The following is a 17,942-nucleotide window of genomic DNA, read 5'->3' as shown; positions in this document are numbered from 1 at the left end:
GGCCAAGTAACTCTCTCCTCCCTCCGAGCACAAGGGGCCAGATTCACGAAGCAGTTACGCAAGTACTTACGAACGTGTGCATCTTTTCTCAGTCTTTGACGGCTTTGGTTACATTTATTAAACAGTTTACAAGCGTGAAAACTTCCCAATCAACTGTTGTTATTTTGTGTAAACAGCCTTTTGGTACTTCGGAGCTCATTAACTATTCAATAATTGTAAACAAAGCCGCCAAAGATTGAGAAAAGATGTACAGGTTCGTAAGTGCCTGCCTAACTGCTTCGTGAATCTGGCCCCAGGAGAGCAGCCGCATTCCACGAACTTGAAGAGCAGCGGATGATGTAGCATTAGCCAATGTTAAATGTAACATTGAAAATGTTGACAACGGTAAATGTTGTTGCATTAGATGATGTTACATGAGACTTTTATGTTTTAAAGACGGTAAGGGTGGTTGTTGCATTACATAATGTTAAATCACATTAAGTGCTGTTGAACATTTCCGGAACGATCTCTTGTCATCTTTTGTGACCGTGAGGGATATAAATATGTATAGACAGGAAACGGATCGCACACAATTCAAAAATTAAGCGCATCCAAGACTATCTAACAGCAGATATTTATAATGTAAACAGCTGCTGTATGACAGGTCGGAATAACCTGATCTTAATAACCTGCAGAATAGTTATACTGATAAACACAAACATATAATACACAGATTCACTTTCACACTGGCAAGCCAAGGCGTACGGGTACCTATGCCACTCAATCATTTTAGATACACACGATCTAGAATGACGGAGAGGCATTAGGGAATTGACACATGACTTCGGGACACAAGTATCATTAGTTTTGAAGCACGTCATCCTGTGTTTATTTGAGAATAATGTGAATCCATAGAAGGAAGCAGAAGCCGTGAAGATCACCTACATGACATTCTGTGCTAAAAATATGAGACAACTGTTATATTTTTCTTCCTGTATGTGTTTGACCGCTGCTACAACAACACATGAAATACCTGTCAGGTAAGCTACCAGACAAACTTACTCATCTGGTCTACTCTAAATACCTGCTAGATAAACTACCAAACAAACTTAACTGCCCAACTCTACTAAGCCCCACCGCAGTCAGACTTAGACTCCCATCTACAACACACTATAAACATGTCCACTCAGCCACCGTCTATATCCTCCGTCTCACAAAAATTTTAGTCTTTCCCTCTCTGTCTTCCGGTACTCTCTGTTACCTTTAGGTGGATAATGGAACAGGAAGCGACTGAAGTACAGCGCCTGTGTGGAGGAGGACTGGAGGCAAGCATAGTCTGGGAGACGGTGTGAGAGGGAGCTTAACGGAGTGCTTTCGTGGTTGGCTATTATATATTGCTGGCAGGCCAATACTCTGTGGGTTGCTGGCGAGTAAGGGAACTGTGTCAGTGGGGTGCGTGCGTGCGTGCATGTGTGTGTGTGTGTGTGTGTGTGTGTGTGTGTGTGTGTGTGTGTGTGTGTGTTCATGTGTTTGTGAGTAAGTGTGAGTTTTTCATTTGTAATGAAGTATGCATGTTTCATTGATGAATGTGTAAGTGATTTGTGATTGTGTGAATGTGTAACATTTCTGATATACTTTGAGCCTTTAATGCCCAAAGTATTTGGCAAGGAATGGGAAGCAGGGACGGAGGGGCGAGGATGAAGACAAAATGAAAAAAAAGATTAGTAACCCATTCACCGTTCACCATGGGTTTGTTTAAATAGGAAGTTCACGTGAATGAGATACGCGAGTGCACGTGAGAGTTGTGAGTGCGTGTGTCATTCATGAGTGCGTGTGACGACTGGAGGGGCTAGTGTGAGCATGTACGTGTGAGTTTTGCGAACCAGTGTACGTGCTCCACTTACAGATCGACACACACATCTGTGGCTCCGGAACGAGGAGGTGTTCACAACCTTCTGAGATTGTACCCGCTTCACGCCTCACATATACGCTTCTCGTCCGCGTGAAACATCAACAGGAGCGTTAAGCCCTTTCCCGGAAGAGCCTAAATATTAGCCTCCCAGCAAATTCCATCTGCGCTCGACGTGAAGTCTTACCTCAGTAAATTGCTCCAGCTTCTACACGCCGAGCGTTCATACTAAACTTCTTGCGAATACTTGCGAATATAGAAATGCGAATTCGAATTCATACTAAGCTATATACGAATTCATACTACATACATACTTGCGAATTCATACTAAGCTTCTTGCGAATATAGAAAACAGACTGCATTGGTTAACTTCCGAGTCGCATTTTATCTTAAATATCATTTACTGCTAACTTCATGAATACATTACATCCTAACGTGTCATTTAACAAAAAGTAGCTCACTGTGAAAGCGAAAGTTTGGAGAGTGGAGAGTAGTGTAATGTACTTTTTACAGGTTTTATGATGGCAGAATTGTTAATGGCAGCGAGAGTTGTATTAGTGTTTAGGAAATGTGTAACTGGCAATTTTCCCCACCCTCAGATTGTCACATTTATGTCTTGTATGAAATTCCAGTTAGTAAGTAACTTGGAAATATAAAATACTTTGTTGAAATAATAACAATAATGAGAATACATAATAATAATTATAATAATAATAATAATAATAATAATAATAATAATAATAATAATGATTACTTATAACAATGAATATATCCAGTATTTAAGGTTTCTCAGTTTTTGTTTAATCAGTTTGGTCGAATTTGTTAATTACTCTGTTATGGAACAGGTGAAAAATATAACAAAGAAAATAATCTATAACCCATTTAGGTCAACAAAATCTAAATTTGGTCAACGAATCTATAACTCACTCGTTTCTGCATTTGAGGAACTCTATAACTCGATTGAGTTCATTAACACATTGGTTTATTGAACTTCCAAAGAATCCAAAGCGCTAGGAAATCTTGGCTTCCATACAACAGCCTCGGCTACTGGTACTTTTGTTTATCGTGTGACCATCCATAAAAATATGTCCGATAACCTCTGGTAAATCTTAGAGAACTAAAACTTCTGGCACTCTTAGAGAAGTGGAAATTTCTTTACAACCTCAGAGTAGTGAAACTAAATACATCTTGGCGAACCTTCGTGATGGAGCAGCCGCGTCCAACAGCTTGGTAGACCAGTCCAGCAACCAGGAGACCAGGTCGAGGACCGGGCCGCGAAGTCGCTGAGCCTCGAAAACACCTCAAGGTAACCTTAAGGTAAGGTAGGTGGTTAGCTAGAGGCATCAGGTTAGTGTAAAGAGAATGAGAGAATCTACCAGCGCTGGATCCGGCTCAGCTGACGGGGGAGACTAACTAAGCCCTGCTCTTCTAGCTTCTGGATTAGATGCCAAGAGGCCGCGCTTCGCTGAGTAAATGCAGCAGCTTGGTCAGCCTTCACAGTCACACGGGGACGTGACCGCCGAATACCGGACGTCACACGGCAGCTGCACCACCACACACTCGGACACCTGAATCTACCATTCCTTCACCATACTCTCGTACGTCTCAATCTACCACATACACTGACGCGTGAATCAACCACTCCACCATCTCTCTCTAACGCCGAAATCTACCACTCCGCCACCACGCATTCTGACGCCTGAATCTACCACTCCTCTACCAGACACTATGATGCGTGAATCTACTACTCCACCAGCTTACACTCGGACGCCTTAATCTACCCTTCTGCCACCACACACTCGAGTCGTCAGCGTCCAGTGCTGATATAAATAGATTCCGAGGCATTGTCTATTATTTTATAATTAAAACATTGATTAATAAGTTAATTAATAACTAATTACTACTACTATAGTTTTTTATATTAGATTTTTTCAATCAATAATGTTGTTTCCCAACCCTGACCGCAAGCCAACACTGGCTACGAAACCAACATCAGGGGACGATAATTAAAAACCTCGCATGAAATACAAAATAATTCTTAATAATACACAATTAAGTTCTTACAGCAATACAAATGTCTTCACGCTGGAGCGGTATATTCATCCCTCAAGTGGCTGCGTTCAGCACAGCTCTTGGGGGACATAATATAACAGATCAACCCCATTATAACAGTAGATAGCAGCTTAAGTGACGTAATGGGCCTCTGATGAATGTTAATATTACTGAGCACTTACAGAGTACAGATGTAAATAACCGTGTCCACTTGCCGTTAGAGACGGCGTCTGGTCAGGAAAGCGTAAGCTAAGAGAATAATGAAGATCATAGCTATGAAACAAGAGCGGAAGGAACACTGGCAACTTCCAGCCGTTTGGACCTCTCACCTCACGTATATACATCAGGCATACGCAAATTAAAAATAAAATCATAATAAACAGATAAACAAGACTCACGACCACTCGAGTTGAAGACTCTGATGGAATTAAATGTTATTTACGGGTTTATTGTGGCTTGGAATCTTTATATATGACTGGCAGCGGGTCATCTAATACCACCAGGCTCAAGTGATGCCCCGGGAGAGGTTGAGGGTCTCAGTTGGATACCAGTGGTGTGTCTCTCTGGGACCCTCTCTTATCGTGGGTATTCGTGCTAAGGTTGGTAGAGCTCCAGTCACTTAGGTGGTCACCAGTTCGAGGCTCTGATGGTGCAAGTTATATATATATATATATATATATATATATATATATATATATATATATATATATATATATATATATATATATATATATATATACTAAGTTAATTTAGAACCAGTATTACAATTTATTTTAGCTTACTCATATCAATTCTTTTGTTATCAGCGTTGGTGAGAGCTGTGTCAAAGTTTCACACAGTTAATTTATGAAAGAAACATTTTTGATATGCAGTTCATTTTGTTTTTAATTCCAAATTTGAGAGAAAGAAATATTGTAATATGTTGTGCAAATATTCTTTTGAATTTTATTCCATTCGTCACTGCTTCACACCACTTACAGAAGGCTTGTATTGCCTTTTCTTGGAAATTACTGTTATAATGGTATGTGTTCTCTCTCTCTCTCTCTCTCTCTCTCTCTCTCTCTCTCTCTCTCTCTCTCTCTCTCTCTCTCTCTCTCTCTCTCTCTCTCTCTCTCTCTCTCTCTCTCTCTCTTTCTCTCTCTCTCTCTCTCTCTCTCTCTCTCTCTCTCTCTCTCTCTCTCTCTCTTTCTCTCTCTCTCTCTCTCTCTCTCTCTCTCTCTCTCTCTCTCTCTCTCTCTCTCTCCTCTCTCTCTCTCTCTCTCTCTCTCTCTCTCTCTCTCTCTCTCTCTTGGAAACACTGATGCTGCTGCTGCCAAAAAAACCACCGTAAGGCGAACGTACTATTACCCCTAAATTAACAGTACTTAAAACGGAGACGATCCCTGAAGACACAATCACCATCCATAGCAAAACAAAGGTCTCCCCGTTCCCCAGGCCACCCTTGCACAACGGTAAAGTTGCTTCGTGTTCTACGCCTGGCCGTTCACGCCTCGCTGAATATTTCCTCCCCCCAAATCACCCGGTAATTGTCGTACGAGGATGCTAATGACCAAGTCTGAGGGACCGAGATGACAGTTTGCAGCTGCTAATGACAGGAAAAAGGGTTTTGTTGGTGAGTTACAGCTGGCGAACGTCACTGAGATGTTGTCGGGGCCATCTGCTCTCCCTTTCATCTCTTTCTATATCATTTTCTCCAGTTTTCATTCAGATGATTCTCTTATAGGTAATGCAGGCGTGAAATTGTCGCGCTCTCAGAGAGGAAAAAGAATGAAAGAGAAAGGAGGAAAGAGAAAGGAGGAAAGAGAAAGGAGGAAAGAGAAAGGAGGAAAGAGAAAGGAGGAAAGAGAAAGGAGGAAAGAGAAAGATGAGGGGGTTAGGAGGCAGAGAGGTATACAGTCTCTGCGCTATACACACACAAAGTTAGCTTAGGGAGGGTAGAAATAACCAAAGCTACTCTATTCCTTTTAGATGTGTTTCATTGTCTCAATAAACGTACTTGAATTTGAAGTAGGTTTAGGTGTGTACATCGGAGCCACTGACTCCTTACCAGTGGCTCCTCCTTCCGAACCTCCGCCAGAAGATGGTCACTTCACTGCCCCCTAGAGAGTAGTGGAGTCCTGGAGGCTGATCTACCAACTTCATTAGAACTGCATGACTCTTTTCTGGTCAATAACTTATTTCTTCAAGCATGTTGTGCTTAATTTTTGGTGCAAGGATGCACAATAATGTACGTATATGCAGTATGTGTGACTAATGATGATCTGGGTCACTAAGAATGAGTTAAAAATCTCTATCAATATTCCAATTATCAGAACAAACCCTACCCGCCACTGCTCGCCCTTTCCTTAAATATCCCTTTCCTATGAAGGGATTGGAAAAGGAAAAACTAAGGAAGAAAAGAGGAGAGTTTCAGGACAAGACTGAGTTTCAGGATTGGAGAGACAAAATAGGAGAAATTGTAAAGTTAGGAAAGACCAAATGGGAAACAAGAGGTAAAAGATAATTATTCATGAAAAGGAATGGGGAAATGGACATTAAATCTGGAGAAACGGAGAAGAGAAGATTAACCAGAAGTCTAAGATGGAAACTCAGGAAGTTCATTCATCATGGGGTTCTGTAGCATAGTGGTCTAGATCATCGGCTTACAATCGAGAGACTTGAGCTCAATCTCCAGGAAGGACAGACACGTTCGGGTACATTTCTTGTCACCTGATGCCTCTCTTCACCTAGCAGTAAAACACACACGAGGGAGTTTGCCAACTGCTCTGGGTCTGCATATTTTGGAAGATCAATATTTGGCCTACGGGGACGCCAGTAGGCCTAAATACAGGTTCCCTGTCACCGAATATATGTTTTGTAATAACACAGAGTACAAAAATAATATATCATAACGTTACATACCTATTACAATATGACCCAGGACAATATATCAATATGCTTCGAAACAACGTACCAGATGCAACATAACAGAGCAACATTGCATATCTTTACATAATACAGCAGTACAAAGTACATAAGTAACAAATATAAATACTACGAAACTCTTATGTGTCCCAACATGACACAACCAGCCTCGCATAGCACACCACAATACAACGCACCACCAGCCAACATCATTGTAATGCAACATAGATAAAAAATGCCCACTACATGTCACTGTAACACTGTTACATGACCCAGTACATGACACTGTAACACTGTTACATGACCCAGTACATGACACTGTAACACTGTTACATGACCCAGTACATGACACTGTAACACTGTTACATGACCCAGTACATGACACTGTAACACTGTTTTGCATGACCCAGTACATGACACTGTAACACTGTTTTGCATGACCCAGTACATGACACTGTAACACTGTTTTGCATGACCCAGTACATGACACTGTAACACTGTTTTGCATGACCCAGTACATGACACTGTAACACTGTTACATGACCCAGTACATGACACTGTAACACTGTTACATGACACTGTAACACTGTTACATGACCCACTACATGCCACTGTAACACTGTTACATGACCCAGTACATGACACCGTAACACTGTTACATGACACTGTAACACTGTTACATGATCCAAAACATGCCACTGTATCACTGTTACATGACCCAGTACATGTCACTGTAACACTGTTACATGACCCAGTACATGTCACTGTAACACTGTTACATGACCCAGTACATGTCACTGTAACACTGTTACATGACCCAGTACATGTCACTGTAACACTGTTACATGACCCAGTACATGTCACTGTAACACTGTTACATGACCCAGTACATGTCACTGTAACACTGTTACATGACCCAGTACATGACACTGTAACACTGTTACATGACCCAGTACATGACACTGTAACACTGTTACATGACCCAATACATGACACTGTAACACTGTTACATGACCCAGTACATGACACTGCAACACTGTTACATGACCCAGTACATGACACTGTAACACTGTTACATGATCCAAAACATGCCACTGTATCACTGTTACATGACCCAGTACATGTCACTGTAACACTGTTACATGACCCAGTACATGACACTGTAACACTGTTACATGATCCAAAACATGCCACTGTATCACTGTTACATGACCCACTACATGCCACTGTAACACTGTTACATGACACTGTAACACTGTTACATGACACTGTAACACTGTTACATGACACTGTAACACTGTTACATGACCCAGTACATGACACTGTAACACTGTTATATGACTCAGTACATGACACTGTAACACTGTTACATGATCAAAAACATGCCACTGTATCACTGTTACATGACCCAGTACATGTCACTGTAACACTGTTACATGACCCAGTACATGACACTGTAACACTGTTACATGATCCAAAACATGCCACTGTATCACTGTTACATGACCCACTACATGCCACTGTAACACTGTTACATGACCCAGTACATAACACCGTAACACGGCTCAACAAATGCCCAAAGGAAAACAATCTAGCACACTGAAGGAAACATCATAGCCAAACATAACACAACTCATCACAGTCCAACATAACACAACACAGATCAGCACAGCTCCACATAACACAACACAATCATAAGCAACTTAGAATATGCCGGCTGGAGCAAGCAGCATAAACAACAACTCATACTTGATACAACCTCTTCCTGCTCGGTATAGAACAACCCCAACATGCTTAATACAAAATCCTAAAAACCTTCACCTGCTTAAGACAGTATATATACTTAAGCCGACTCTTGCTTAATACAGCCACGCTCAAGACGGCAGCATCAATCCTGCTGGACGTCACCAGCTTAGTCGTCAACATATCTCTGCTTACCAACGTTGATTCCTTGGCGCCGGTGTTCCATGACTCGCGTTGACCGGCTTACCTCCGGTATCGCACCGGAACTCTGCGGTCGCCGTCTGCTCCTCTCTTCCGCCGTCGTGGCTGTTGTTCGTGTCTGCTGGGGTTGTTCGTGTCTGCTGTTCTTGTCGCCGCTGCAAATGGTGACAAATACAGAAAAGGTTTTCGACCATTCCTCCTCAACTCTGTCTATATCTAGCCCGTTTTCTCGATTTACCACAACGCACGAAATACAACCTGCTAACCAAAGGAGAAGCGCACGCACCCAAACCACCCACTTAACCTCACTGGCCGGTGCTTAGAAAATGGGATTATTTGTGAGCCGCTACTTTTCGTAGTACTTTGTATTTTGTTCGTGTGTTCAACCCCCACTCAACCCCCCCTCAAACTCCTCCTCAAACCGCCCCTCAACCCCCTTTCCCCTCAAACAGACTCCTTAATAATTTGAAATTCCTTAGTTTTCTTCTTTTCCTTTCATTGAAATCTTCGCTTTCGCTAATCCTATCATTTAACACATTTCTCATCTCATTGACCATTTATCCATTATGCAACCTATCCACATTTCCTTATCCAATACCACTGGGTTACAATCCCCTCACTCGACTCATATTCTCAACACATGACATTTTCCTTACTCACTGCCACCTCATAATCTCAACTTTAACCTCATCCCTCACAACATATCCCATCCTATCTCAATCTAAACCTCATTCTATGTGAGAGGATGTAAACAGAAGCTGCTTTCTATGGCTAAATAGACCTTCTGTTGATTCATGGATTTTCATGTTGTTATGTACCAGGTTTTACTTCATACACTGTCCCTCAGTACATCCCTGGTTCCCATCTTTATCCCTATTCTTTGTCTCGTCTGTCTATGCCACCTTTTATCTTTATTCCTGAAAAATTTAAATAATGATTGCGAGCGATACCCTCACTCCTTGTTCCTCACGTCGACCTCTTAAATTCAAGACCCTTTTCTCATTTCATCCTTATTAATTTCCTATATTTCTTATCCAAATACATTACCTTAGTTTCTCACATAATTCAAACCTTAACCATCACTCTGTTTTATTTCTCACCTCAACCATCTACACCTTAACCCTCGTCCTTATAAATCATGTCTATATATCGTCAATATTGCTTACAAAAGTGCGTCATAAATCATCTCTATTCCTCATGAAGATTTCTCGTAAACGTAAGTCATTTATCAATTATCACCATTCCTCAACGTTATAAATCATCACCATTCCTCATTAACGTAATAAATCATCGCTATTCCTCAAAAACGTAATAAATTATCAGTATTCCTCATAATCGTCATTAATTATCACCATTCCTCATAAAAGTCATAAATCATCACACATCCTCATGAAAATTCATCGTTTCAATCTCTCTTCCCCTTATCTTTATCCCTCCTACACCTCACCCTCCAGGTATGTGGGCGGGTTCGGTCTTGACAACTACCTGACATTCAAGGGCGAGCTCCGAGACTAAGTACAAGTCCTCCAGGAAGCACTAACAGATGGCGTAGGCACTGTTAAGTGCGGCGCTCAATCCCGTTGCTTAACGCGGTTTAGCGGGTTCTGTTGTTTTGTACTGCGAGAGAACCGTTTTATGTAAGATTTTTGTGTAATGAGGATCCCCCGTGTGTGTACTGTTTCGCCTGGGTGTGGGTAGCGGACATGTTTACACCTGCCACACGTTTTTGCAGTGTCGAGTTAAATGTTTTATATATTTCCCGTTCTTTGGTTTAGAACACACACACACACACACACACACACACACGCACACACACACACACACACACACACACACACACACACACACACACACACACACACACAGGAGGAGGTAGGGATAACCTATCCAAGGATGGGAGTGGAGGGGAAAAGACTGAATTACCGAAGAGGAAAATATGACGAGATGAGGAACTTCCTAATGGGAATACCATGGGAAACAGAACTTAGAGACAAGAATGTGCAGGTCATGATGGATATTGTCACCCAAAAGTGCCAGGAAGCTGCAGACAGGTTTATCCCCGTCCAAAAGGAGAAAAACGAAAAACAACAGAAAAACCCATGGTTCAACCAGGAATGTAAGGTAGCGAAACAACTGAGTAAAAGAACATGGAGAAACTACAGAAATAACAGAACACCAGAGAGCAGGGAGAGGTACCAGAGGGCCAGAAATGAGTACATCAGAGTGAGGAGGGAAGCAGAGAGACAGTTTGAAAATGACATCGCGAGTAAAGCCAAGACCCAACCAAAGCTGCTCCACAGCCATATCAGGAGGAAAACAGCAGTGAAGGAACAAGTGATGAAGCTGCGGAAAGGGGAGAACAGATACACAGAGAATGACAAGGAGGTGTGTGAAGAACTCAACAAGAGATTCCAGGAGGTCTTCACAATAGAACAAGGAGAAGCCCCTGCACTAAATGAGGAGGCGGCAACCTTGGAAACCTTGGAGGAATTTGACCTCACCAGTGATGAGGTCAAAAGGTGTCTGCTGGAGCTAGATGTGACAAAGGCTGTTGGGCCTGATAGAATCTCACCATGGATACTAAAGGAAGGTGCAGAAGCACTAAGTGTGCCACTCTCTATGGTGTATAACAGGTCACTGGAAACAGGAGACTTACCAGAAAGTTGGAAGACAGCTAACGTGGTCCCAATATACAAAAAGGGTGACAGGCAAGAGGCACTGAATTACAGGCCAGTTTCCTTAACTTGTATACCATGCAAGGTGCTGGAGAAGATCGTGAGGAAAAGGCTCGTAGAGCATCTGGAGGGAAATAACTTTGTAACGCACCACCAACATGGGTTCAGAGATGGTAAATCGTGCCTCACAGGGTTAATAGAATTTTATGACCAGGCAACGAAAATTAGGCAGGAAAGAGAAGGGTGGGCCGACTGCATTTTCCTGGATTGCCAAAAAGCCTTCGACACAGTACCCCATAAAAGGCTGTTAAAAAAGTTGGAGCAACAGGCAGGAGTAAAAGGGAAGGTGCTCCAGTGGATAAGGGAGTACTTAAGCAACAGGAAACAGCGAGTAACGGTGAGGGGGAAGACATCAGAGTGGCGAGATGTCACCAGCGGAGTCCCACAGGGCTCAGTACTTGGACCCATCCTGTTTCTAATATATGTGAACGATCTTCCAGAGGGTATAGACTCATTCCTCTCGATGTTTGCTGATGATGCAAAAATTATGAGAAGAATCAAGACGGATGAAGATAGGCAGAGACTACAGGATGACCTGGATAAACTGGAGGAATGGTCTAGAAAATGGCTGCTGAAGTTCAACTCTGGAAAGTGTAAGGTGATGAAATTAGGCGAAGGGAGCAGGAGGCTGAACACAAGGTATCATCTGGGAGGGGAAATCCTGCAAGAATCAAATAGAGAGAAGGATCTGGGGGTTGATATCACACCGAACCTGTCCCCAGAGGCCCACATCAAAAGAATATCATCAGCGGCATATGCTAGACTGGCCAACATAAGAACTGCCTTCAGAAACTTGTGTAAGGAATCTTTCAGAACCCTGTATACCACTTATGTAAGACCAATCCTGGAGTATGCAGCTCCAGCCTGGAGTCCATACCTAGTTAAACACAAGACAAAGTTAGAGAAGATTCAGCGGTATGCCACCAGGCTCGTCCCGGAACTGAGAGGATTGAGCTACGAGGAAAGGCTAAAGGAGCTGAACCTCACATCCCTGGAAAACAGAAGAGTAAGGGGAGACATGATAACCACCTACAAAATTCTCAGGGGAATTGACAGGGTGGACAAAGACAAACTCTTCAGCACGGGTGGGACACGAACAAGGGGACACAGGTGGAAACTTAGTACCCAGATGAGCCACAGAGACGTTAGAAAGAATTTTTTCAGTGTCAGAGTAGTTAATAAATGGAATGCACTAGGAAGTGATGTGGTGGAGGCTGACTCCATACACAGTTTCAAATGTAGGTATGATAGAGCCCAGTAGGCTCAGGAATCTGTACACCAGTTGATTGACAGTTGAGAGGCGGGACCAAAGAGCCAAAGCTCAACCCCCGCAAGCACAATTAGGTGAGTACAATTAGGTGAGTACACACACACACACACACACACACACACACACACACACACACACACACACACACGCACACACACACACACACACACACACACACACACACGCACACACACACACACACACGCACACACACACGCACAAACACACACACACACACACACACACACGCACACACACACACACACACACACACACACACACACACACACACACACACACACATGACAAATAGAATGCATTAGGAAGTGATGTGATGGAGGCTGACTCCATACACAGTTTCAAGTGTAGATATGATAGAGCCCAATAGGCTCAGGAATCTGTACACCTGTTGATTGACGGTTGAGAGGCGGGACCAAAGAGCCAGAGCTCAACCCCCGCAAACACATCTAGGTGAGTATAACTAGGTGGAGTACACACACACACACACACACACACACGGAGACAAGAGTTTTAAATGAGTGAAACGAAAAGTACAGCTAATTCTAACACCACAAAGGTTTCCGTTGGTCTGAATACATCTCATTAATTGCATGCTGTACCGTAAGCTTATAAAATGTATAATAATACTAATTAGGAAAAAAAAATCACTTTTGGGAATGAGTTGGGCGTGAACCTACGACCGCGGATTTCTGTGTTAATAATAATAATAATAATAATAATAATAATATTGAAGGTGCCTTAATAACCCGACAGGTTGTTATTTTAGATTCAGCCACTCGGGACGGAAAGTTCCAAGTAGCACGGGCTATGGTGAGCCCGTAGTGGACTTACCTGGCACAGGAGCGAGGCTGTATAAAATCCTCCAGAGGTGGCTAGGCCTTTATGACCAAACCACACACACACTAGAAATTGAAGAGGCGACGACGTTTCGGTCCGTCCTGGACCATTATCAAGTCGATAGTCTCTTGGCCTTTTGATAGGCCTTTTACGGGCTATTCATGCCTGTGCCACCTCTTGGGTGGCTTAATCTTCATCAGTCAATCGATAGCCCTTATACCTAATACCAAATGAGGTATTAGGCATAATTCGAGAACACATCTCTCACCACACCACACAGATCGCTCTCACAAGTCTCATCACTAGTGTTCACACTCACATCTCTTACTCCCACCAAACACGACTCACAACACCAAGTCTCTTCCCCACATCAGAATTTTTCCTCACCCGACAACAACTCACCCTCCTTACCACATCTTCCGTGGTCTGGTTCAATCTCTAGGTCAATCTCACGGTCAAGACGGACTCTGCCGCACCGTCTTGACCATGACAAGTCTTTTCTCTCTCATTCTCTCTCAAACCGGCATTTCTCACGATCAAAACCAGTCGTGAACACGTCCTCCGTCACGTCATTAACCAGCAACTTTCTCATCATCTCAGTCGTCGTTTTCGATTTTAATATTTTAATTCTATCATTTTACACATTCATCTAGACTTTCGCTCTTTCTCTAACCCAGATTGTGAGAAGCTAACCCAGATTATGATAATTTGTCATGATCAAGCATAAGACTGTCATGCAATCCCGAGATAATCCTCTAGTTTCATAATAGTTTCAGATTATTTTTCCCCCTTCTATGAATTACCCTACATGCAATTGATAGTTCTTCACGTTCTTTGTCGTTTACTGAGGCTTCAAGACTCAGTTTCATATGGAAACTGTCATGCCATAAACAATAATATCGTGCTGGGTTACAATACAATGTCATTTCCAATCAAAATCACGTTCTAATCAAACTGCTATTGTAATCGTCTCGCTTAATATGCACAGTGAAATACCTAGCCATTCCCTACTTGATATAGCCAACATCCTTGCCACCCATCACAACAACAATAGGGGCAATTATCCATTTGATCAGGAATCTCCTTTCGTAACGATACGAGCCACTATCCACCACAAGAGGAGTCACTATCCACCACAAGAGGAGTCACTATCCACCACAAGAGGAGCCACCATTCACCACAACAACAGCCCCCACCCACCACAACAGCAGCCACCATCCACTTCAACAGGAGCCACCATCCACCTCAACAAGAGCCACCATCCACTTCAACAGCAGCCACCATCCACTTCAACAGGAGCCACCATCCACCACAAGAGGAGCCACCATCCACCACAAGAAGAGCCACCATCCACCACAAGAGGAGCCACCATCCACCACAACAGCAGCCACCATCCACCACAAGAAGAGCCACCATCCACCACAAGAGGAGCCACCATCCACCACAACAACAGGCACCATCCACCACAAGAGGAGCCACCATCCACCACAAGAGGAGCTATCATCCACCACAACAACAGGCACCATCCACCACAAGAGGAGCCACCATCCACCACAAGAGGAGCCACCATCCACCACAAGAGGAGCCACCATCCACCACAACAGCAGCCACCATCCACCACAACAGCAGCCACCATCCCCCACAACAGCAGCCACCATCCACCACAACAGCAGCCACCATCCACCACAACAGCAGCCACCATCCACCACAACAGCAGCCACCATCCACCACAACAGCAGCCACCATCCACCACAACAGCAGCCACCATCCACCACAACAGCAGCCACCATCCACCACAACAGCAGCCACCATCCCCCACAACAGCAGCCACCATCCACCACAACAGCAGCCACCATCCACCACAACAGCAGCCACCATCCACCACAACAGCAGCCACCATCCACCACAACAGCAGCCACCATCCACCACAACAGCAGCCACCATCCACCACAACAGCAGCCACCATCCACCACAACAGCAGCCACCATCCCCCACAACAGCAGCCACCATCCACCACAACAACAGCCACCATCCACCACAACAGCAGCCACCATCCACCACAACAGCAGCCACCATCCACCACAACAACAGCCACCATCCACCACAACAGCAGCCACCATCCACCACAACAGCAGCCACCATCCACCACAACAGCAGCCACCATCCACCACAACAGCAGCCACCATCCACCACAACAGCAGCCACCATCCACCACAACAACAGCCCCCATCCCCCACAACAGCAGCCACCATCCACCACAACAACAGCCACCATCCACCACAACAACAGCCACCATCCACCACAACAACAGCCACCACCTACCACAACAACAGCCACCATCCACCACAACAGCAGCCACCATCCACCACAAGAGGAGCCACCATCCACCACAACAGCAGCCACCATCCACCACAACAACAGCCACCATCCACCACAACAACAGCCACCATCCACCACAACAACAGCCACCACCTACCACAACAACAGCCACCACCTACCACAACAACAGCCACCATCCACCACAACAACAGCCACCATCCACCACAACAGCAGCCACCATCCACCACAACAACAGCCACCACCTACCACAACAACAGCCACCACCTACCACAACAACAGCCACCATCCACCACAACAACAGCCACCACCTACCACAACAACAGCCCCCATCCCCCACAACAACAGCCACCATCCACCACAACAACAGCCACCATCCACCACAACAACAGCCACCACCTACCACAACAACAGCCACCACCTACCACAACAACAGCCACCATCCACCACAACAACAGCCACCATCCACCACAACAACAGCCACCACCTACCACAACAACAGCCCCCATCCCCCACAACAACAGCCACCATCCACCACAACAACAGCCACCATCCACCACAACAACAGCCACCACCTACCACAACAACAGCCACCACCTACCACAACAACAGCCACCATCCACCACAACAACAGCCACCATCCACCACAACAACAGCCACCACCTACCACAACAACAGCCACCACCTACCACAACAACAGCCACCATCCACCACAACAACAGCCACCACCTACCACAACAACAGCCACCACCTACCACAACAACAGCCACCATCCACCACAAGAGGAGCCACCACCTACCACAACAACAGCCACCATCCACCACAGCAACAGCCACCATCCTCCACAACAACAGCCACCATCCCCCACAACAACAGCCATCATCCACCCCAAGGCTCCCTCAGCTCACACATCTCGCCAAAGACACATTACAGTCAACTCACATCATACTCTAATTTAACGGTCTACTGCTTCAGCACAAACTGAGAGCCAGTACAGCCATAATGACACTGCTCGTGTGTGCTACACTACCACAGTGTACGAGATGGTGGTTACCCTGCGAATCACTGCTTTCTCCTACAGGGGATTTATCCTACAGTATTTTTGTGTTATCCTGTAGTATTTTTGTGTTATACTACAGTATTTGTGTTAGACTACAGTATTATTGTGTTATTCTGCAGTATTTTTGTGTTATACTACAGTATAATTGTGCTATCTTACAGTATTTTTGTGTTATTTTACAGTATTTTTGTGTTATTCTACAGTATTTTTGTGTTATTCTACAGTATTTTTGTGTTATCCAGCAGTATTTTTCTGTTATCCTACAGTATTTTTGTTATCCTACAGTATTTTTCTGTTATCCTACAGCTGTTTTATCTTATAGTTTTTTGTATATTACAGCAGTTTCCTCCAACAGCGATTTTTCTCTTATATTTGCTGAAAGGAGGTGGAACATTTATGCGAGTCTGGTGTTCATATAGTGTTCTCCGTGCTCATGGCACCTTGACACTTCACTGGGTCAACTGTACACTTTCTACCACTTCGTTCACCCAAGTTAGTTGTTAATTGATTGGGCAGATATCATTACTCGCCATCAAGTGTCATCTTTGTTGATTGATATTTGTACATTCTCTTTCTTTCTTTCTCTCGTATATGTCTCAGAGGCTAAATTCTGAGCGCTAAGGCTCAGGCACATGTATGTTCAATCTTCGAGGCTGGTACATGTATATTTTGTGTCTTAAATTCAAGCATGTGTAGGTTCTGTGTCTTAAATTCAAGCATGAGTAGGTTCTGTGTCTTAAATGCAAGCATGAGTAGGTTCTGTGTCTTAAATTCAAGCATGTGTAGGTTCTGTGTCTTAAATTCAAGCATGTGTAGGTTCTGGGTCTTAGATACTTGTACTTCTACGTTCTGTGTCTTTGACGTATACTCATATTGTTTCTTGTACGCAAAGGC

This window comes from Procambarus clarkii, chromosome 83 (assembly GCF_040958095.1).
Source record: "Procambarus clarkii isolate CNS0578487 chromosome 83, FALCON_Pclarkii_2.0, whole genome shotgun sequence".
Taxonomy (NCBI): Eukaryota; Metazoa; Arthropoda; class Malacostraca; order Decapoda; family Cambaridae; genus Procambarus; species Procambarus clarkii.
Note: the sequence above shows the minus strand (reverse complement) of the source record.